Source organism: Monodon monoceros, unplaced genomic scaffold (genome assembly GCF_005190385.1).
Source record: "Monodon monoceros isolate NGI ecotype Baffin Bay Population unplaced genomic scaffold, NGI_Narwhal_1 Super_Scaffold_8, whole genome shotgun sequence".
Classification (NCBI taxonomy): Eukaryota; Metazoa; Chordata; class Mammalia; order Artiodactyla; family Monodontidae; genus Monodon; species Monodon monoceros.
The window spans coordinates 34,566,799-34,590,774 of NW_021703785.1; the positions used below are offsets into that span (position 1 = coordinate 34,566,799).

The 23,976-nt window shown below is 43.2% G+C and overlaps 2 pseudogenes; both read left to right on the forward strand.

The window, feature by feature from the left end:
* Positions 1–22,309: 22,309 nt before the first annotated feature.
* Positions 22,310–23,976, forward strand: part of LOC114888054 — a 62,495-nt pseudogene continuing 60,828 nt past the window's right edge.
* On the forward strand, positions 23,014–23,103 carry LOC114888454 (annotated as a pseudogene).

A 23,976-nucleotide genomic window follows, 5' to 3' on the forward strand; every position in this document is an offset into this window, starting at 1 on the left:
GTGACAGGCCCATGAGATGTCTTGTAAAAAAAATAATCATGGATTTTCATTGCATATAAGACGTTCCAATCAACTTGGAATAATATATAGGATTCTTTATTCCTTAGTGCCAGTCTAACTCTTTGAATTTTCAAGAGCTCCTGACCTTTAAAATGCATTCTGAGCTCTAGCCAAACTGCTAAATAATCCCCAGTCATGACATATACAATCATATCTTCAAGAATTGTCTTCTAGTTCTTGAAATCAGAAACCCTCCTGAATTTCTACTAACCCTTCAAGATCTAGTTCAAAGATTGTTTTCTCAAAAGCTGTTCATGTTTCACTTCCAAAAATTAGTTGTTCTCTATATATTCATAAATGTTTTCTCTAATTCTAATTATTATAACCTTTTGCTATATATTTACTTATTTAAATGTCCAGCTCACATTTCACATTACAATTTCCCAGCACTGAACATAATCTTGGGCACATGATAGTGTTTAATAAACTTCTGATATAGGACAAGGATATAATAGTACAGTAATTTATGCATCAAAATAGATTTGAGACAGAGAGGAGAAGAGGCTGTATAATGTAAAATCTGCATCCTCAGGCTTTCTGCTTGTGTAGGAGGTACAGGCTCCAGGGCCTGACGGCCTAGGTGAAAATACTGACCACTCGTCTCTAGGTGGTCAATTTTCCTAACATTTCTGTGTTGCTTCTTATTGATAAAAAGATGATAATGATAGTCTTTATCTTTTAGAATTGTAATCAGACTTAAAATATTAATTTATTTAAAGAGCTTAGACAACACCGAGCAGTAATACATGCCAGACAAGTATTTCCTATTATCATTAACATGGAAAAAGCTGCTCTATAAAGCCGTAAGGATTTTTCTCCCCAATTTAAAATATTAATATAAAAATAAAATATTCTGAGAATCCTCATGCCCCCCAAAAAGTGTTATTTTAAAATTAACTAAGATACCATGGATTACAACTCAGGGATAAAAAGGAAAAATCTATTGATGTGTGGAACAACTTGGATGAATTACCAGAGAATGATGTTAAGTGAAAAAAGCCAATCTCAAAAGGTTAACTACAGTATGATTCCATTTATATAACATTCATATAATTATAAAATTATACACATGGAGAACAGATCTGTGACTTCTAGGTTTAAGGATGGGGTTAGAATGAGGTGTGTTTCATGGTGATGGGACAGTTCTCTATCTTAACTGTGGTGGTGGATATACATACATGGACCAAACATGTGACAAATATGCATAGAATTAAGTACACACACACACACACACACACACACATACATACACCACATACCATGAGTACAGATAAAGCTGGGAAATCTAAACAAGATTGGTATCTGTCAACTGTATCAATGTCAATATCCTGATTATGAAATTGTACTGGTTTTCAAGATGTCATCATCAATGGAAACTGGGTAAAGGGTACACAAGATCTCTATAAACTTTACAAGTACATGTGTATCCACAGTGATCTCAAAATTAAAGCTGAAATTAAATTATTTAAGGTTGGACTTACGTTTGGATCCAAAAGTAGTTATGGCTAAATATCTATTTCCATCTAGTGATTAACTTTCAGGAAGTTCTATGTATAAACAGGTAGGATCAAAACTCTCATCTCATTACCATCTCTCTTATTTTGGTTGCATTTTCATGAACAATAAAGACTAGAAAAGATAAATTTAATCACATTTATATACTTCATTAAATTATGTTATTTTAAAATAACAACCCATATTTATTAGACTTAATTTAAATACAAAGTAATCTTCTTTCCTGCACTTGTCTAGCTGATTAATTCCTTTCACATTGTACTTTTATATGAGACATCTTCATCTTTGCAGTGTGATATTTTCTCTTCTACATTTGAAGTGGGAAATGACGGAAGGAAAGTTAATCCCAGACAATGGCTGGGTAGCACACAGCAGGCAACTGTTTAGAACTTAAACCAACAAAAGATTATTCTGGAGGAGGAGTATTTTATTACTGACATTGTTTGAAACTACCAGGTCAAGGTGAAAAGCAGACCAGCTTTTCCCTGATTTTATTGTTGTTGTTCAATTCTGCACAGATGACAAATGGTGCCTCCACACCCCACGCCCGGCCCCCATCCTCTCCCAGACGTAGACCACTGAGTCTTGCTCCCACTCCCTTCCCTGACCTCAGTGTGCAAATGGTCCTAGATCAAAACAGGAATCCTATCTGTCCTAGAGTCAAGGCAATCGTATTGTGGGAGACAGAAAAAGAGTAGCAGATGCCTGGGCAGGAGTAGCAGATGCCTGGGCTAAGTGAGTAAAGAATGTGGCAATAAAAAGAAAAGAGAAGAATTTAAGTAATTAATTAAAAAGATTTAAAATATTACCTGAAAATGTTATAAGATCATGGGGCATTTTTAGCTCTACCAATCAGGTTATAGTCATTATGCTTTCGAGTGTTGCCTCATTCTTTGAGTCATAGACTGGGGAGATTAATGACAAATTCAGAGTTAACGAATGCAAACTCCAAACTTGGACTCAGGTCCTTTACTGTCACTGGTTCGTACCCTCTCTTTGTGCTTAGAACATGGACCTCATAAATAAATGCCATCCTATGTTTTCATATTGTTTATTCATGACACAACAGAATCAGAAAAAAAATATGCTTATTAATTAACTTATTTTACTGTTGTTTTGATTACATTTGCAAACAAATACTATCTCTAACTGGAGAAAGAAAAGCTCACCTACCCCTTCTGTCCTTCATCACCTGTTTATTTATTATACAGCCCCCAAGGGAAGTCTCCTTTCCCTCCTCGGTGTTCAAAACACTGACTTGCTTCAGAGCCACTTACACTTAGTTTTTTTTATCATTTGTCCCCCTGTACCTCGTTGATCTAAGTTCCGAACTAAAGTCTCCCCAATAAAACAAGTTAGAGGGTTTTAAGATCCAGAAAGACATAAATTAAATGTGTGTTGCCTCCATGGGGCAATAAAACAAGAGCCATTTGACTCTATACATTTGCTGACCTTTTGATCTGCATTTGCAAAGGAAGTGCCTCTTAGTTAGGATTTGGTCTTAGAATTTGCCTTTGAAAGGGGCCCACTGAACCTTTAGTATTTCATTAGAACTTTCTGCTACTTATTGTATGTATACATCTCTCAAGCGGTTAGAATAATTCTATGTGTGAATTTTATTTAAGTGCTCATAAAAATGCTTTTTTGCCTTTAGTTTTCTTCAAAGTGTTCTTATTTTTTTCTTAGGGTTGATGATAACCTGCAAGACAGAAGGGGTTTATATGCTTGAATGGAGACGATATTTCTGCGATAAAATAGAAGTTCAAGAAAGAGCTAACCATCATTTATTGATATAAAATATTTAAGGCCTTATTTTTAAGCATTAAAATTGAAACAGATTCACTGCAGGATTCCAGATAAGTTCACTTGAGGTTGATCTGTTTTAGAGAAAAATGTGGTAAAGAAATGCATCCTGAGATCACCTACCTCCATTATCAATTTTTTAACCATTAAAAACCAGTGTTTTCAGAGGCTTCTCTTGACATTTTTGTAAGAACGTGGCCATAATTGACAAACAGAATAAAGGCTAAAAGTAAAATTCCCTGTGGATTAACAGTTTTAGAAAAAGTGGGTATTACCAATGTGTTAAAATGATTTTTAACATTAAATTGCCAACACCATGGAAGCAACTTAAATTTTATAAGGTCATTTGGTGTCATTCTCTATCATGATTGAATGGTCATACCCTCAGTGCAGACCAACAAGCTGAAAATAAAACTGGACAAAAGGTCTATGTTTCTGCAAGACAGTTCCAGAGATTTTACTGTTTTTTTAATATTAGATATATTATAAATTATACATATATTAAAATTATACATATTACACAATGCATAATTATACTATTAATTTTCAAGTGAACAATGCAAATTACAGTAGATATACAGCTCCCTGTCCCAAAATAAATTATTAACATAGCTAAATTCAAGAAGGCTTGTGTGATTCATAGATGGATCCGGGAGAAAGTATTGCAAAAGCTTTTTTTTTTTATCTTCTAAATTGGCTTCTCTGCTATTCTTCAAACATCTAATATAGTCCAATATTAAAGAATGCAGATATTTTTCAAAACCAATTTGGAAGGTTTTCCTGATTTTTCTTGTTGTGTCATGCCTTTTTTGAGTCATTGAATTGAAATCAAATGTTTATCTTTGATATAATTCAATGCAATGAGCATAAGTAGCATAAACACTCTCATTTCCTACGGTGATATTCATTCATTCTTCCACTTAGTCTTCCATTAATTTATTCAAGCACCTATATCTTGGGTGGCCACTCTGTGTCAGGAATTGTGCCAAACACGAAGGAGACAAAAAATTAGGCTGTCAAGTTCTCTTTTTTTTCATGCAGCTTCTGATATAAAAGTGTAAGCAAACTCAACAAGCAGGTAGTTTGCAGTATACGTAATAATGAAATTCAAGGGTGCTATAGAAGCAAATATGCAAAATGACTGTTGGAAATCACAAAAGGCTGACCAAAGAAAGAGGAGTCTAAGTTGGCAACTGAAGGATTACTAGGATGCTAGATAGTCAATGCTTGGGAAGAGTGTTTCAGGTAGAAAAAACAAAAACTCAAAATAAAACAATAAGTGGGAAGACACAAAGAAAGATAACTATGGTTTAAATCTGGATTTTTATGGAGGAAATGGTGAAGGCAAAGAGCAAGGGCCAGATCACAATTGTTTTGTATGGACTTTAAGGCAGGAACGATTAATTAAATACACAGGAACTTAAGAGAGTATGACCTTTCATTCAGCTAACAGGTACACACATTGGGCCACTTGTGTCTGTGATACATGTACTACACATGATATTTAAATATCACATTGGCATTGAGAAAACACACATCTATCCAGCATTTTACATTGCTAAGTGGGAAAAAAAATATCCCTTCAGGAGCTTAGCTCTAGGGCAGTCTTTGAAAGCTGAAAGTTATATTTAGAGGTACCAAAGGAGAAAGATGGAAACAATAGAAGAAAATTCTTAGAAAAAAGCTAGGCATGCTAGTACCCAGATCAACACATTTTTCTTTCACATTTTTTTATATTATTTTTTTCTTCTGCAAATAAAAAGGCAATTAGAAAAAAGATATTTTTATCTCCTGGATTCTATTTATTTCCTCCACGAACCCTCCACTATTCTTGTTTTTATAGTTATATGCATAATTCATTTATATATAATTATATAATGTATATTATTTATATAAAATCATATAGATATATAGAGAGATGTATGCAACATTTCATAGATATATGCAGACTTCAGGAAGGGAAAACTGTCATTTGAATTAGCTGATAAGAAATAAAACTTATCTATTCACTATGTTTTGGGGAATAAAATATTACAATTTTAAACTTTTATTAATTTAGGAGTTGTAAAGTACAATTTTTTGAAACTGATTTACAGTGATATGTCCAGCATTAGTGACAATTCAGTGTGTAAATTCAGAAAGCTCACTTTATAAATTGTCTAGAGTTTTTTCATTTTGTAACTTAAATCTATCTATTAGGGCTATTGTCAGGCTTTTTTGGTTTTACCTAAGGCTGCTTCTAACCTCTATTTTCAAGACTCCTGGAATTAGACAATTAACAGCATTAGTATAGTTGATGGTCTTGTCTGCAGGAATGGTAATAGGCTTCAGAAGATTAATAGCATGAGTAAGGTTTTACAATGGAACATCTGCAGAATAACCATTAAGCATATTTGTCATGGTAATTTTATTTGTGGCTCCTATAGCAGAGTTATCAGTAACCAGCTAATACTTTGTACTGACCAAATATGTATTTGAAAACCTGGTTTTCCCATGGATATGTGCTACAGAATGAGGCATTTGTATTTGGGTTATGAATAATTCAAGCAGAACATAATTGACCATTATAGTAGTAACATTACAATTTCAATTCACCTCTATTGTGCCTTGAATTGAATATTTAACGGAACCCAATAAACTTAACTAGCTAATTAATACTAATCAGTAAGAAAATTATATTAACACATTAATTCATTATAAATATGAACTGAACCAATATTTTAATGTTTTCTGATCATTTTAACAAAGGAAATATACTTTCAAGGTGAATTACATTTTCATTTCGTTAGGAATATAGATAGTAGCCACATTAATTATAAAGATACATGCACCTTATATGATCCTTTCAAGCTCAGTAGGGTACAGTTGTGCATGGTACCAGACAACACAAAGTAGCAAAGCCTCCATTTCTGAGCATCCCAAGTAATCACTGATGAATCCATTTCACATGTCCACCTGCAGATGAAAGGTCTGCCTTCACTTGAGTCCATTTTTTCTGTTTCAGTTCAATAGTAGAAGCTGATGTTAAATCAGCAGAGAAAATGACTGTGGTAGTACAGGAAGCCTCATACATGAACACAAATTCTAATCCTTGACTCTCATTTTGTCTTGGGTCCATATTTGTGGCTTCCCAATAAGAGATATGTACCATTTTCCAACACCTTCTTAGTTTCCTTGTGAAGTCACAAAATGTATTATCTGGGAGGAGATATTTGAGCTGAGTCAGGCTTTGCAGTGGTAAATCCAGATTCATGAAGTACTGGGTAGGTTTGTGAGGGTGATGAGAAGTTCAGTAGGGTGGGGTGACTCTGTGAGTGGCAAGTTGAAGAGAGGATGATGGCATGGTAAAGAGTTTATGATAAAGAGGTGGGCTGAGTGTAGAATGTGAATATTTCTCTTTGCTGCATTAATGGGATTTGATATTAACTTGGAGGTAATGAGCATAATTATAAGGTAAGGTATTAACCATTCTGGTGGCTATATGAAAAATGACCTGAGAAAAGATTAGTAACCAAGAAAAATTTTAGGAGACTGCTGACCTCAACAAGATTGTAAATTGGAGAGATTGAGGGCCTAGGGATTAAGAGATTCTAAGGCTCCTAGTGAGGTAGACTAGATAGGATTTGATGATGCAGGAAGTAGAAGTGAGGAATGGAGAATCTAAGATGCAGCCAGTTTTTCCAGCGTAGGAGAGAGTGGAATGATCACTTTACTAGTATAACTGAAATTATAAACTGAAGAAAATGCTTAAGTGAGAGAAAAATAAGTTTGGTTTTTGATTTCAGTTTGAGGTCCCTATATAGAACATTTAAGTAAATAGGGACAGTTAATCCTATGTGGCAATGAAATTTGGGATAAAGATTGGATACTGAGATATAATCACAGCCATGGGAATGGATGACATCTTCCAAGAAGAACCAAGAGTAAAAACAGAGGAGTGGGAGATTTCACCTTAAATTTCACCTTGAAAGGGTGGGCAGAGGTAGAGGAACAGAAGGGGAGACCATGGTAGAATAGTCAGAGGTATTGAAGTAAAGGAGAAAAAAACTACTTTGAAAACAAAGAGTAGAAAAAAGAGTTTTAGGAATAGCGTGAGTCAATACTGTTAGAGACACTTAAGCCCTTTAGGATAATTAAATAAAACACAATTTTAGCCTTTGGCTATAGTAATTAGCAGAAAGTAACATTAACAAAAACATTTTCTGTAAGTGGTGATGGCAGTCAGTCAGTTTTTATCTGACTTATGGCTTCTAGCTTCTTTTATCAAAGAAAATTGAGAAATTTCTTTTTCAAATTAGACACATTGTTTTCAAAGCAGACACATGGCTCAAATAAACTGAATTATTTGGAATAGTTTAGATAGACATGTGAATAATTCTTACACTTACCAAGGACTTTTTTTGTTTAAATTTACCTGTTTGACAGTCTAGGACAATACAAATGATTTAAATAATAATTCAACCTTTTGTGTATTAGAGCTGACTTGATATTTATAGAACAAGAATGCCAGAAAGTATAAATAGGCCATTCCCTATGTCCCTATAATATGGCACAGCTAAGCAATTTGTATGCACATTACATTGACTTTTAACCTTGCAAAATTTATTCAGCACATTTATCAAACTAGTAGATGAATATACTACCTGAACTACAAGAAAGACTTTAGAATTAAAAACACAGAATGTTAAGGAATAAAAAGAAACTGAAAAAATCAACTTCCCAAAATATCAGATGTAGAAGGTTTAATTTACTAGATTAAGGGAACATATTTATTTATGGGAGAGTCAGACCTGGAACCTACATTGCTACCCTTCATATGTTCTTATTTCTTCTAAAGAAAAGATACAAATCTTGGTGTCCCAATCAAGTTATTTAATTTAATATAAATGATTTTCTTCCACTCATTTGCACAAATGTGTATCATTTGTCTTAAAAATGCTTAAAAGTTAACACTCACTTTCTCAATGTACTTCCATTTTTTAAAAGGTGTTCTAATAGCAAAGTACTGCGATTTTAAAGCAAATTTAGATCGAAGTATTGACCAGTAATGAAAGATTACCTTTGCATAAAATTTACCAAACTAGAAATAGAGGTATAGTGTTAATTCTGTTGTGCTAAGCCTTCAAACATACAGAGCTGGAGAATATATCCAAAAAGTTTAAGGTGCAAATAACAGAGTATGAGATTTCCCTAGAGTGCAATGCTTGAGTCACCTGCTTCCAAAAATATCAAGAAGACCCACTGTCTCTATTTACCCACTGTCTCTGTTTACCCCTTTCCTATTATGAACTCAGGGTTCCCATAGTACTTATAAATGTCTTGAAGGGAAAGTCAATTCAGCTCAATTCTTTCTTAATACATGTTCTGGTGAAATAGAATTGGCTACTAAAGAAAGAGGCAGGCCATGGTCAATCATGTCTAAAATCACAAATTTCCTTATGCAATCCCTGTTCCAGTAGAACCATGGATTGTCTCCTTGTGGTCATGAATCTTAGAGGGTGGAATTCCTACTCACCAGTGTTATATTTACTGGATGAGATCTGAGTCTGACCAGCCACAGTACCATAAACAAAAGAGGAAAGGAGGCCAGCATCATTTAAATTCCAGCTCTGTCATTTCCCTTTATTACAGGAATGAGAGGGCAGGGACTGGGTTTTGCCAAGCCTGTTGCACTGTGTCAACACGGTAGATGATATCCAAAGTGGCTCAGGAATGTGAGTTTGACTGTTGCTAGGAGAATTCCAGATCCTTGAGCAGTTAGGGCATCAATGAATTTAGAGCAAGTGGCTGAGGCCCAATGCTTCAAAGCTACCAGGAGGCATGGGGAATGTTGTTGACCAGGGTTCCTGGCCTCCTTAATGAATAGAAATTGATAAGAGACCAGGCAAAAAATTCAGGCAAGGCTTTATTGGGACTCCTGCTGCAGCAGGAGGGAAGGAGAACAAGCAACATGTTAACAGGTTCCCTTGCTCACTTGCTCCCTGAGGTGGGTTGAGCTGCCTTCTTATATGGGGTGATGGTAGGGGTGGGTCTGGGAGTCGAGCTGGAGGTCTACTTAGGTAGTTTGCCCAAACCATTGGTGATACTGTGTGCAGGGTGCATGTACAGTGCCCTGCTTTTGCTCCCGGCTCCTCAGAAGTGGTAGAGTTTTTTATCTTTTTGTATCTTGTTGTTCATAATTTGCCCCAACTGGGCATGCACACAGTTATTTTTAAGCCCTTATAGTTTCTTTGTAGTTTGTTGCTCAAGAAAATGTTTGTCCCGGTGCCAGCACTGCAGCAAATGGTCCCAGGTCCCAGCCTGCCTCAGGAACACTCTTCAGAGCCCTGTTCATGTTGAAGCTCCTATGTCCTCATGAACATGAGCCTAAAGTGTTTCTATCAGTTTTAATAATCACCTCCTTCAGTTTACATAGAGAAACATTGGTGCAAGATTGTCCCTGGTCTTGGGCCAGACCAGATTCTATGTTACCAGTCTACAGATTCTGAAGGATGATTTTTATCTTCCCCTCAAAAGACTACACAACACATTCAAGAGGTATAGTGGCTTTTGAAATAGCTTGAATCACAAAAGGACTTGTTACACACCCATCTCCCAGAGGCGTGTTCCACAAATATGTAAGCATAGATCAAGAAAAAGCAAAAGCAGCTTCTTCAATCCTAAAATTAAGGGAAAACATATCAAAATAAATTATCAGTAGGCATTAGATGCAGAGTCTTTCTCATCCAAGATCTGGAAAGACATACAAGCCCACATGTAAAAAGGCCACAATGGCAGACAGCTAACATCAGCATAGCTCTTGAACAGACCCTATTCAGTGTCTGTGCCAGTATCAGTATCTCCCTCATAAGGGTCTGAACCTCATTGTGTCCTATTGTCTATATTTTTAAATCATTTTCTCTGATTCACAGCTTTGTTTCTTAATTGCCTTATTCTCCTCTGATTTGCATAATACAAATTGCCAATACAGCAATTGACTTTTGTCTTCCAACTCTCACCCCAATCTGAATGCTTATTGTTTATGATTAAACAAAATACTTTGAAATCATCTAAAATACACTGATTGAAAACTTGCACTGAATAATTAAGGTTATATTAACAGAATGATTCAAAACTTACAATAAAATTCTTCCCTAACCCTGCTTATTTGGAATAATGGGTGTAGAACTCTGCAGATGAAAGGAAAATAGTTATGATAAATGTTTTCTAGTTTTTAACATCTTTATTGGAATATAATTGCTTTACAATGTTGTGTGAGTTTCTGTTATATAACAAAGTGAATCATCTATATGTATACATATATCCCCATATCCCCTCCCTCTTGAGCCTCCCTCCCACCCTCCCTATCCCACCTTTCTAGGTCTTTCAAAGCACAGAGCTGATCTCTCTGTGCTGTGCTGCTGCTTCCCACTAGCTATCTATTTCACATTTAGTAGTGTATATAACTCCATGCTACTCTCACTTCACCCCAGCTTCCCCCCCCATCTCCTCAAGTCCACTCTCTACGTCTATGTCTTTATTCCTGCCCTGCCACTAGGTTCATCAGTACCATTTTTTTTTTTTAGATTCCATATATATGTGTTAGCATACAGTATTTATTTTTCTCCTTCTGTCTTACTTCATTCTGCATGACAGACCGTAAGTCCATCCACATCTCTACAAAAACTCAATTTCAGTTCTTTTTATGTCTGAGTAATATTCTATTGTATATATGTGCCACATCTTCTTTATCCATTCATCTGTCAATGGATGTGTAGATTGCTTCCTTGTCCTGGCTATTGTAAACAGTGCTGCAATGAACATTGAGGTACATGACTCTTTCTGAATTATGGTTTTCTCAGGGTATAGACCCAGTAGTGGGACTGCTGGGTCATATGGCAGTTCCATTTTTAGAATTTTAAGGACCTCCATACTGTTCTACGTAGTGGCTGTATCAATTTACATTCCCATCAACAGTGCAAGAGGGTTCCCTTTTCTCCACACCCACTCCAGCATTTATTGTTTATAGATATTTTGATAATGGCCATTCTGACCAGTGTGATGTGTAACCTCGTTGTGGTTTTGCTTTGCATTTCTCTAATTATTAGTGATGTGGAGCATCCTTTCATGTGTTTGCTGGCAATCTGTATATCTTCTTTGGAGAAATGTCTATTTAGGTCTTCCACCCATTTTTGGATTCGGTGGTTTGTTTTATTGATATTGAGCTACATGAGCTGCTTGTATATTTTGGAGATTGATCCTTTGTCAGTTGCTTTGTTGGCAAATATTTTCTCTCATTCTGAGGGGTGTCTTTTTGTCTTGTTTATGGTTTCCTTTGCTGTGCAAAAGCTTTGAAGTTTCATTAGGTCCCATTTGTTTATTTTTGTTTTTATTTCCATTTCTCTAGGAGGTGGGTCAAAAAGGATCTTGCTGTGACTTACGTCATAGAGTGTTCTGCCTATGTTTTCCTCTAAGGGTTTTATAGTGCCTGGCCTTACATTTAGGTCTTTAATTGATTTTGAGTATGGTGTTAGGAAGTGTTCTAATTTCATTCTTTTACATGTAGCTGTCCAGTTTTCCCAGCACCACTTATTGAAGAGGCTGTCTTTTCTCCATTGTATATTCTTGCCTCCTTCGTCAAAGATAAGTTGACCATATATGTGTGGGTTTATCTCTGGGCTTTGTATCCTGTTCCATTGACCCATATTTTTGTTTTTGTGCCAGTACCATACTGGCACAAAAGACAGGCTTCCCAGGTCTGTGTGATGCGGCCTGAGACGCAGTGGCTCAGCCAGGGCTGCGGCCCGCGTGCCGTGAGGGCCCCTGCTGCCCCTGCAGGAGGAGAGTCTCTGGGGCACGACGTCCAGCCTCCTGAGGGAGCCGAGGGAGGGAGCGCAGAACGAGCCGGCACGGGGCTGCCACGCGGCTCATGCTCAGGCACACGCGTGTGCTCACGGAGTCCTTTCAGAGCGCGCACGCTCTTTTGTAACTCCACAGTGGTGACCAGAATGAGACTCTCCTGGGTACTGTCACGTCCTCCCGTGGCTCTAAGACTTGTTCTTACGGGCCGTGCCCGCAGGGTAGGGTATCGGCCTAAACGCAGACATGAATTTAGCAGCTTGAGACGACGCACACTGATGACCTCCCGTGGTTTCTGAGGGGAGGGATTCAGAGCAGGCGGGCCAGGGGATTCCGGCCGAGGGTCTCTCAGGAGGCTGCAGTAGGGGCTTCAGCCGGGGCTTCCCCATCCGATGGCCGGACCGGGCGGGATGCCTGGCTTCCAGGAGGCTCCTCCTGTGGCTCCTCTGCACGTGGGCCCCGCAGGGCTGCTGAGGCTCCTCAGTGCACGGGGGCCGGCTCCCCTCAGGAGGAGTGTGACGCGGGAGAGCGTTGGTGGAAAGTTCTAGACCCTCCTCCTCATCCTGTGGCTACCTCAGCATCTTGTACACTGTGCTGTGTGCGTTTGTCTCTGAGCAGACCCTGCGGGAAGTGTGGCATCTTCTCTGCTTTCAGTGGGTACAGGAGCCTAGGGAATTCAGGGCTGCCAGGACTGTCTGTCTGGACTCACTGAATGTTGTGGACCAGGAACAGAGTCCGTCGGCCACATGAGTGTCTTAGATGCTCAGTATTTTCCTACTGAGGTGGAGGTGCTTTTAACAATGCCTCGCATTTCCTCCTATAGATTGTGTTGTGGTTTTTTGTTTGTTTTTTGCCACGCTGTGCAGCTTGTGGGATCTTAGTTCCCCAACCAGGGATTGAACCTGGGCCCTCGGCAGTGAAAGCACAGAGTCCTAACCACTGGACCGCCAGGGAAGTCCCTGTTGCTGTTGTTGTTGTTGATAGCTATTTTGAGGTGTAATTCCCACACTCTTCACCTCATCCACCTAAAGCGTGCTGTTCCCTGCTTTGTAGTGTATTCATTGAGTGCAGTCGTCACTACTACCAATTTTAGAACGTTCCATCACCCCGAGAGGAAACCCCATCCCCATTAGCATCCCTCCCATCCCCCTCCCCAGCCCCTGACAACAAGGAACCCACTCTCTGTCTCTGTGCACTTGCCTGTTCTGGACGTTTCCCATCAATGGAATCACACACCCTGTGTGTCCTCCGTCTGGCTTCTCTCACTGAGCATTGTGTTCTCAGGGTCCATCCACATTGTAACAAATGTCATTGCTTCACTCTTTTTTGTGGATGGATAATATTTCAGTGTGTGGAGGGACACATTTGTTTATCCGTTCATCTGTTGATGGACATTTGGGTGGTTTCCACATTTTGGTGGTTGTGAATCACGCCTCTGTGAACATTAATGTTCGGGTTTTTGGTGTGGTATTTTTTTGGCTGCGTTGGGTCTTCATTGTTATGCGCGGGCTTTCTCTAGTTGTGGTGAGTGGGCTCTAGTCTTTGTTGCAGTGCGCGGGCTTCTCATTGCAGTGACTTCTCTTGTTGCGGAGCACAGGCTCTAGGCACGTGGGCTTCAGTAGTTGCAGCACATGGGCTCTGTAGTTGTGGCGCATGGGCTTCATTGCTCCGCGGCATGTGGGATCTTCCCGGACCAGGGCTCGAACCTGTGTTCCCTGCATTGGTAGGCAGATTCATAATCACTGCGCCACCAAGGAAGCCCAATGTTCAGGGTTTTGTGTGGACGAATATTCTCATTTCTCTTGGGCAGACACCCAGGAGAGGTATTGCTGGGTCATTTGCTAACTGTTTAACCTTTGAGGAGCTGCCAGACTGTTTTCCAAACCCAGCTGTCCTCACTGTTTTCTGCCATTTGCCAGGAGGCCTTGGGGCCGATTGTTCCCATCAGTGGTTCTTCCCCAGGGTTTCTGGGTCAGCAGTGGTGCTGAAGCTGCGGGTCGGGTCCCCCGTGTCAGGAACTACTGGTCTGCAGGGCTGTCCTGTGCTGGACCGCACATGCTCCATCTCCCGCCCCCGGCCTTGTCTAAGTAATATGAGTTCAATGGATATTTACTGCTCCGTCCTTGGTAAGTTGGAGGATATTATTAAGAACGATAGAAGATTGTTTTTTTCCTTTGCCTTAAAAAATAAGATTCTGGGCAAAAGGTCACATACCATAATTCTATTTACAAACGTCCAGAACGGGCAAGTCCACAGAAACAGAGAGTGGATTAGTGTGGGCAGGGGCTGGGGAGGGGATTGGGGCACGTCTGCTAATGGGGTGATGGGATGTTCTGGAACTAGATAGAGGGGGTGGTTGCCCAGCTCTGAATGTATTAAAACCCACTGAACTGTATACTTGAAGCGGGGGCCCATTCTGTGTGAATTAGAGCTCAGTAGGGCTGCTGTTGCAAAGATGAGGCTTAGGACACAAAGGGTGCTTCCGGAGTTGTTTGACCTGTTAGGACCGCTGCACCGTGGGGGGCCCTGTCCTGGGACCTTCCGGGCATCCGTGCCCTGGCCCGTAGGGGCTCTGCCCGCGTTGCCGTCCTCCACTGTGAAGCGTGGAAATGGTGGCCTGGTCTGAGAGAGGCAGTCGCTGTCCCGGGGCAGGGCTGGCAGCTCTGGGCCTGACCATCTCACCTCCGGCTTCAGCCCATGCTCTTCGCGGGCCCTCCTCTCTGTGCATCCTCTTCGAGGCCCCTCCTCACCGCGATAGGAACCTTCACCGGCGGGGCGGAGGTGCAGTCTAGAGTTACAGACCGTCCACACGATGCGTCGTCCTCACTTGGTTTCTGCGGGGTCTTGGGTTAGCTGGCCGCCAAGACCCCGGCGAAAAGCCAGAGCGACCCCTGACGTGCTCCTCGGGGAAAGCAGCGAGGCCAGCCCTCGGGTGCAGTGAGACCAGGAGAGCGCCGCCGTGGCCGGGAGGGAGGACCGCTGCTCGCCCGTTCCCGGTGGTTGCACGAGTGGTGTTTCCCCATTTTACAGATGGAGACCGAGGCCTGCGGCGGTTCAGGGACTCAGAGGCAGGCCTGTGGCTTCCAGGCTGCAGGAGCGCCTGGGGGAAGTCCTGGGGCAGGTGGGTCGGGGGCTTAGAGTCCTTCCCGGTCCCTTCCCTGCAGCCTGCTGGGCGGCAGGGCGCTGCAGGAACAGGCACTCCCGGAGCCAGCGTGTCCCACGTGGCAGGACATGGCCCCAGAGCTGTGGGTGGGGCTCTCTGGTAGGTCCCGCGGGTCGGGGAGTCCCGGGGGCTGCAGCACCCGCCTCCTCTGGTCGCCCCCATCACCGGAGCGGGGAGGGACGGCTCTGAACCCTGTCCCGTTGTCTTTCAGGACAAACCCCACGATGCCGCTCACGAAATCATCGAGACCATCCGGTGAGTGTGGCGCCTGCTGGCGCGAGGCCTCGGGGTGGGCCAGTCCTGAGTTCCCAGCAGCCCCCCAGCCGTGCAGTCCCCCATTCCTCCATGCCGATCCGCGTCAGCATCGTCAGCATCGAGGAGGCTTGGGAATCGGGGCTGTGGGGTCATGGGTCAAGTCCTCTGAGTGTGACCCAGGACAGGCCTTGGTGCTTCGTGAGCTGGCTTCCTGTGGAAGAGGCTGGAAATCCTGAGTGGCCAGCTTCCAGAGGGGCCCCTCCCCTCTCCCCTCATCACCTTGGTTTACTCTTCTCCCGTGGGGTTTGGTGTGACATTTGGGTTTGGGCCGCTCTTCCCTCTGTGAGCCTGCCCCGTGCTGTGCAGAGGAGGCTGGGTGCCCGGGAGGCTGACCCGGGTGAGATCTGGGAGGAGGGCCGCCTGCTGTGTTCTAGTGGGCTGTCTCCTCATGTGGGACCTGAGGGTCTGCGATGGCCTCCAGAGTGCCCTCGGGGGCCCATGCGCAGAATCCTGCGACTGCTCTTGGCTTTAGAATGTTTCACGTGTGTGACCGTGGCCCTGGCATCTCGCTGCATTGTGCCTTAAAATCCTTAGCTGTGTAGCCACTGCCTGGGCCACACGCCATTATATCTGCTTGAACCTGGGGCGGCCGGGCTGGCAGCAGCACAAAAGGCTGTTTGGTACATAGGGGTGGTGCTCCCCCCTCTCCGTCCTGTCCTTCCTGCAAGAGGCGAGCATGTATCAGTTTCTTCTGTATTGTTTCAGATTATATGTATGTATATATTACGGTAGTATATTAGTATAAAATCTATCATAGGGTTCTCCAGAGAAACAGACCCAGTGATGTCTGTGTATATGAGATTAATTTAAGCAGCTGAGTCACACGACTTCAGGCTGGCGAGTCTGAAATATGCAGGACAGGCCAAGAGAGGCAGACCCAGGGAAGAGTTGATGTTGTAGCTCAAGTCCAAAAGCAGTCTGGAGGCAGAATTTTATATATACACATACAGATTAATTCCATATAATATAGTACAGAGGGGTTCTGTGTAGTTTACCCAACTTTCTCCAATGGTGACGTCGCACATAACTGTAATAGCAAAACCAGAAAATGGACATCGGCATAATCTACAGACTTTATTCACTGTGCATGTATGGTCACGTGTATGCGCACATGCATTCTTGTAACCTCCACCTCAGACAAGACATAGATCGGTTTCATCACGACAATATTTTTTATCCCTCTTAAATACATAAATACAGATATCCTGGAGATGGCAAGTGTTGTGAACTTAGGGAAGTAGTGTTCTAAGGTATTCATCAGAGAAGAGCTGGTGTCCAGTTTAGGTTGTCATCATCACTTCCTGATGTGAATCCCAAATTACTCCTTTGGTTTTTTTCTAGTGTTAACAAATTCCTGACATGAGGTGGATCTTTGACTTTACGTAGCATCACTAGATGACCTGTAGTGCACAGACGTGTGCCGGGACAGCTCCTGGGCCTCTCTTTGTTTAGAGGGTGGTGGGACATCAACACCAGACTGAAGGTTGCCCAGATCTCCCCCAAACCGAGATTACCCCCAAACCCTGTTTTTAACCACGTCAAATGTATTTATTTAATACTTTGACTCATGCTTTTTTTTTTTTTTGGTGGTACGCGGGCCTCTCACTGTCGTGGCCTCTCCCATTGTGGAGCACAGGCTCCGGACGCACAGGCTCAGCGGCCATGGCTCACGGGCCTAGCCGTTCCGTGGCATGTGGGATCTTCCTGGACTGGGGCACGAACCCGCGTCCCCTGCATCGGCAGGTGGACTCTCAACCACTGCGCCACCAGGGAAGCCCTTTGCTTTTGGTTTTGATCTTCTTTTGAAATATTGTTTTTCTCTTTTTCCCTTCTTTCCACATAGGAGGAAAAGAGACGTAGAGTTACATCCGGAGAACGGTAAGAATAATAAAGCTTTTTTTTCTGTTCAATATGTAATCTTGATGACTGAAATTACTTTTCTGAAATCTTTTAAAAAGAAGAACTTTATAGTGAGTTGCCAGGGTGACCATAGATAGCTTAAGGATGCTGGGTTTGCAGTCAGGTTATTAACTTTGTGATTCAGGTAGAATTCTCTTGCAAAGAGTGAATTGGGGGCAACTGGCAGTTACCAGAACTAGATCTAAAGGTTGTATTAAATATTAAATCTTGAGGTAATATGTGCCTTTTAGGGCTCCTGAGATGAAGATTGATTTTTTGGGGGGTGGGGGGGTGTGTAGGTAAGAAGGAAGACCTTTTGAAAACTGCCTCCATGGGAGGAGTCTGTGAAAGTCATCCTTAGGGTGTGTGATTTTGCTTGACAGGGTTGCTGGACCACTCCCTGCAGAAGAACCGGGAAGAGTAACACCAGGAACACACGTGGAAGAAGAAGAAAGAGATGATAAAGTAAAGCCTGGTCACCCCCAGGTTTGTCACTTCCACTTTAATCTCAGAACCCATTTGGTTCTAGGAAGGGGGGGTCAGGGTGTGGGCAGCGTGTAGGAACAGAATGACTTTCACTAATGAACAAATTGACCTTGAATTTAGCTAAAATCCTCTTCAAACTCATTTTTCTGCTGGTTCTCTATGTGGAAGGTGTGTTACGTGGCTCTGGTGATAGTAAATCAGCGGTAGGCCTGGAAGTCAGCTGGACCTCTTCTACTTGATCAGTCAGTCACAGAGCTTCAGTCTGTCCCCTCTCCTGTCTGCGTCTCCTGCCCATGAGGTCTTTGTGAAGATCTCATTTTCAAACACATGAGGTGCTAAAGTGCTCTAGTATCGTCCAGGTGTAAAGTTGCATTCTTAACTGAGAACAGACCAGTTCTTTCCCCAGACCTCCAGCTCCTTTGTAAAATCAGAGTTTCAGGTTCTATGAAATACAGATGTACCCACTGAACCCCCATAGGAGGGGGTAGGAGAAGGTACTGGGGATTTGATAGTGGAAGCTTTACCATTAGACAGCACTGCCCCATATGACAAAGGGCTAACATTGGTCGGGCACAGGTGGTAGAACAATATCACGTCCCTTTTGGTTTTATTAAGACATTGATTAGAAGTTTCAACTCAGCAGAGGGGCAGCACCCTGGGTGGGGACTGGGCTTCCACCATCTATGGCTCCTCCCCTCCAGCACCCAGGCTAGGTACTCAGTTACCAGCAGCCCAGAGGGCAGGAACAGAGCTCTGCCAGGCTGGCCTTCCCAGAGGGCAAGTGTAAGCAGCACAGCCAGGAATGCGAGCGACAGGCTTTGCTGGGTTGTCGGGAAGGAGGGTGACGTCTGGCTCGGCATGGCTGGAGTCAGCGCTAGCCTCCCCTCGGCCATGGTCACTGGGTCCCCGGTCTCAGGCTCACACAGTCCTCCAAAGCCCTTCCCTCGGGGTGGCGCTTAGACCCTCCACCCAGTCCACCCTCCCGCCCCAAACACCAGCAGGTCAAGCACCACTCAGAGAAGGGGGCCTTTAAAAGGCTTTAGAAAATCATAGAATCCGGATATGGAAGCTACTATGTTTCACTTCTGGCTGAGAGCTCTGTTCCCAGAGCACAGGATGGCCCAGGGGGGGCGAGATGGGAGGGTCTCGCTGTGACCCCCCCCCCCCCAGGCACTGCTGGCCTTTTTAGCCACATGCCTGCATTCCTTGGAAATACATTTCATTAACAGCCAAACGGAACACCCTGAGAAACGAGAGGAATTATTGGTTCGTTTCAACCCTTAGCAACAGGGAGTTTTCACCACCGTGTGTGTATTTCGTCTGCTCTCTGCGATGCGCTGGAACGTACCTTTGGGCAAAATGTGCCTCAGCTGTCCACGGCACCCGACACACTTGGCGACTCCGTCTGACCCGGGAGCGCCCTGAGCCCCAGGGACAGGGTCCCTCCTTCCTGACCACCCCCTTGTAGGAGTGCTGAGGCCGGTCAACCCCCAGCCCTGGGGGCTCAGCGTCCCCTCGGAAGTGACTGCGAGTCAACCTCCCCACCGACCCCCTCCCCCCTGGTCTCCCTCCCGCCAGGGCCGCTTCGTGCGCGGTGCCGGTCGGCCCCTCCTCAGGGGCTAGGTGTCGGGGAAGCCCCGAGGGCGGGCGCCCTCCCGCACCCTCACGACTCGGTGCTGCTACGGGTGGATCCCGCGGCCGGGGGGCAAGAGGCGCGACGGGGGTGGGAAGGAGACGGTGCCACGGGAAGCCCACCCCGGGCCGGGGCGCAGAGGCAGGAGGCGGCGAGGAGGGCCGGCGCGAAGCCCGTGCCTCCGCCCCGCCCGGCCCGAGCGGCCCTCAGACCTCCCTGCTGGCCCCTGGGCTCGGAGTGGGTGACTGGCACGCCGAAGAAGCCGTCCCGCTCGAGCCGTCCGGAGAGGCCGGCCCAGGGCTTGTGCCTGTTCCCGGCGTGGGGCGAGCACCGGGGCGTGAGGGTGTGGAGCTGTCCGGCCGCAGGTCACAGTCTTTGCCTGTTGGAAGGGAGGGCTGCGATGGGCCTGTGCCGACGGAAGGGGAGGATGGAGCCGCCCACAGTCCCCGTTTGCCAGGCAGAGCTTCATCGCGGACCCTGTTCTCAGCAGCCGTGCGCCAGGGACACCCAGGCCTGGCGAGTCTGTGCCCCACCCAGGGCCGCTGGGTTTCTGCGCGGCAGCCCCGGCATCTCCTGCTGAGAAACCCCGGAGATCGTGCTCCTTCCCCCGAGCCCACCGCCCCGCTGCAGAGCCCAAGGGGGCTGGGGGCTTCACCCCAAACTTGAGCAAGCCACACCTGGGGGCCGGGACACAAGCGGGGGTCCCACCTTCCCCGCAGGAGCAGACGCCGCGGAGGGTCTATCTTTTGGAAATAAATTTAGGCTAACAGGTTTTACACACAGAATCTTAGAGCTGGGAAAAGTCCTTTGTGTCATTCATGTAGCTTCGTAAGATTTTTTTTTAATGAGAGGATGGATTTCCTTGAGCAAGAGTGAATTTCCAGGAATGGGTCCCTGGTTACCAAGGACTGTTTTGGGGAAGAAAGATGAATCTATTCTGTGAACGCCTTATAGAACTTATTCTATATTGTAGTTCTCTCTGGAAACACATGTACCGTTGATCTTTGTAACAGCCCTTAACATCCTCAAGAGAAGCTCTCATTTCCCCATTAGTACTTGTTATAGACTGAATATTTGGGTCCCCCCAGCATTCACATGTTGACACCGTACCTCCAATGTGATGGTATTAGAAGGTGGGTCTTTTGGGATTTTATGAGCTCATCGGGATGGAGCCCTCATGATGAGATTCTTATCCTTGTGAGAGTTATGAGAGAGCTGGCTTTTTCTCTCTGCTCTCTGCCCTGTGAGGACACAATGAGAAGTGGACAGTCTGCAACCCGGAAGAGAGTCCTCACCAGAAGGTGATGATCCCGGCACCTAGATCTCAGACTTCCAGCCTCCAGGACTGAGAAATACATTTTTGTTGTTTACAAGCCCCCACCCCGTCCCGTTTATGGTACTTTGTGACAGCAGCCCAAACTGACTTAGCACTCTTTTCTTCAAGTACATCAAAGAACTTGTGGAGCCCATCCATTTTATGATACAGTTTCCCAAATAACCAATATTCTTTCTATACACTGATTTGTCAACTTTTTTATTTATCAAAATTGTTATAAAAAAAAAGCTTCCATATTTTTTCCTAATAAATTGTTTCCAATCCAAGTTGTCACTGTAATGGTTCTATGATATTAGTAATTTGAGCCCTAATACCCTGCTTAAAATAATCATTCATTTGTCTTATGAATAAGTTCAGCGTTCAAATGCAAAAGTTTTAAAAGGATATACTGTGTAAAACATCTATGTCATCCCTCTGAAGGAAAGAAGGAGGGAAGAAAGGAAGGAGGGAAGAAGGAAGGAAGGAAGGAAGGAAGGAAGGAAGGAAGGAAGGAAAAAACATTGAATTTGCTCTCAGTTTAGCTGCCACTTCCTAAGGGAAGCCCTTTCCAACTCCAGACCCCCAGGCATCACAAATAAGGTCTCATGGGACACTGTCCATACTGTTGCATGTCATGTTTCCTGAAAAGCTGCTTCTGAGACAAGGACAGACTTTCAGGAAGTTTCTTGAGGTGTGTTTTTTGGGATAAACATAGAATTACCATATGACTCAGCAATTCCACTCCTAAATCATTGAAAACAAACACTCAAATCTACGTACACACGTTTATAGCAGCACTATTCACAATAGAAAAATCATGGAAATAACCCAAATGTCCATCATTGGATGAATGAATAAACAAATTGTGGTATATACATACAGTGGAATAGTAATTCAGTCATAAAAAGGAATGGAGCCATTAAATATCAGTTACACGGCCAAAGACATTTTTTTAAGGAATGCAACACTAATACATATTACAGTGTGGATGACTCTCATGAACATCATGCTAAGTTGAAGATGCCAGACACAAAGGTCATACACTGTATGATTCCATTTATCTGAAATATCCAGAATAAGTAAATCCATAGAGAAAGAAAGCAGATTGGTGGTCTCCAGGGCCTGATAGAGAGAGCGAAGTAGTATCTTCTCAATGGGTACAGAGTTTCCTTTTGGGGTGATAAAAATGTCTGGGGGAAAAAATTTTTAATTGGAAAATGATTGATTAAAAACAAGTCTGTGGGGTATTTCTTGGTACTGCCTTTCCCAATTTTGACAGTAAATGGTCAAGTACACAGTAAATGGTCAAGTACAGCAGCCATGGTTTGAGAAAGAAATGATGACCAGGGCTCAGAACACTCACTCGGGGACGAGCGTGAGGGTCACCGCACGAAGTAAGCCATCCATTTTAGCAGAGATATTATCCAAGGATGAGGGGAATTGAGAGTGGATAGCACAGGAGGGAGACAATAGCTATCAGTTGTGGCCTTGAGGCCACCTACAGTAACAGAGGCTATAGTTCGACCCATTGACCCTCCTGTCACTAGTAGTTCATCTCAACTCACCCTCTCCCCTAAAAACGATCCATGGAAACTATGAAAGAGTTGTTTCCAGAACTTATGCAAAGACGTTGATCCAAGTAAAGGCAACAAAAGCAAAAATAAAGTGGGGCTACATCCAACTAAAAAGCACAACAAAGGAAACCAACAACAAAATGAAAAGGCAACCTACCAAATGGGAGAAAATTTTTCAAATCATATATCCTATAAGGGGTTAGTATTCAAATTATATGAAGAACTCATACAAAAAAAAATAGAAAAAATATCCAACGAAAAAATGGGCAGAGGATCTGAATAGACATTTTTACAGAGAAGATACAGAGATAGTTAAAAAGGCACCTAAAATCACTAATCAGCAGAGAAGTCAAACCACAAAGAGGTGTCACCTCATTCCCGTTGGAATGGCTAATATCAAAAAGACGGGAACGTGCTTGCTTCGGCAGCACATATACTAAAATTGGAACGACACAGAGAAGATTAGCATGGCCCCTGCGCAAGGATGACACGCAAATTCGTGCAGCCGCATAGCACAGGGAGATCAGCTCGGTGCTTTGTGACCACCTAGAGGGGTGGGATAGGGAGGGTGGGAGGGTGGGAGACGCAAGAGGGAAGAGATATGGGAACATATGTATATGTATAACTGATTCACTTTGTTATAAAGCAGAAACTAACACACCATTGTAAAGCAATTATATTCCAATAAAGATGTTAAAAAAAAAAAAGACAAGAACTAACAAGTGTTGGCAAGGGTGTGGAGAAAAGGGAAGCCTCGGACACTGTTGGTAGGAATGTAAATTGTTGCAGCCAGTATGGAACACAGTATGGAGGTCCTCAAAAAATTAAAAATAGAACTGTCATACGATCCAGCAATTCCACTACTTGGTATTTGTATGAAGGAAACAGAAACTCTTAATTCAAAATGAAATCTGTACCCCCATATTCATTGCAGCATTATTTACAGTAGCCAACACTTGGAAACCCCTGTGTTCATCGATGGATAAAGGACATTTGGCATATATATATGCCAAATTATTGATATATATATATATATAATTCAGCCATGAGAAAGAAGCAAATCCTGCCATTTGTGACAGCATGAATGGACCGTGAGGGTGTTATGCTAGGTAAAATATGTCAGGCAGAGAAAGAAAAATCCTGTATGATCTCACTTTATATGGAATTTTTAAAAAAGCTTATAGAGGCAGGGGGTGGCGGGTGGGTGAAATGGGTAAAGGTGGTCAGTATGTACAAACTGCCAGTGATGAATAAGTCCTGGGGATGTGACTATAGTTAATAAGACCGTATTGCATATTTAAAATTTGCTAAGAGCGTAGATCTTAAAAGTCCTCATCACAAGAAAAAAAGATTTCTACCATGTATGGTAATGGAT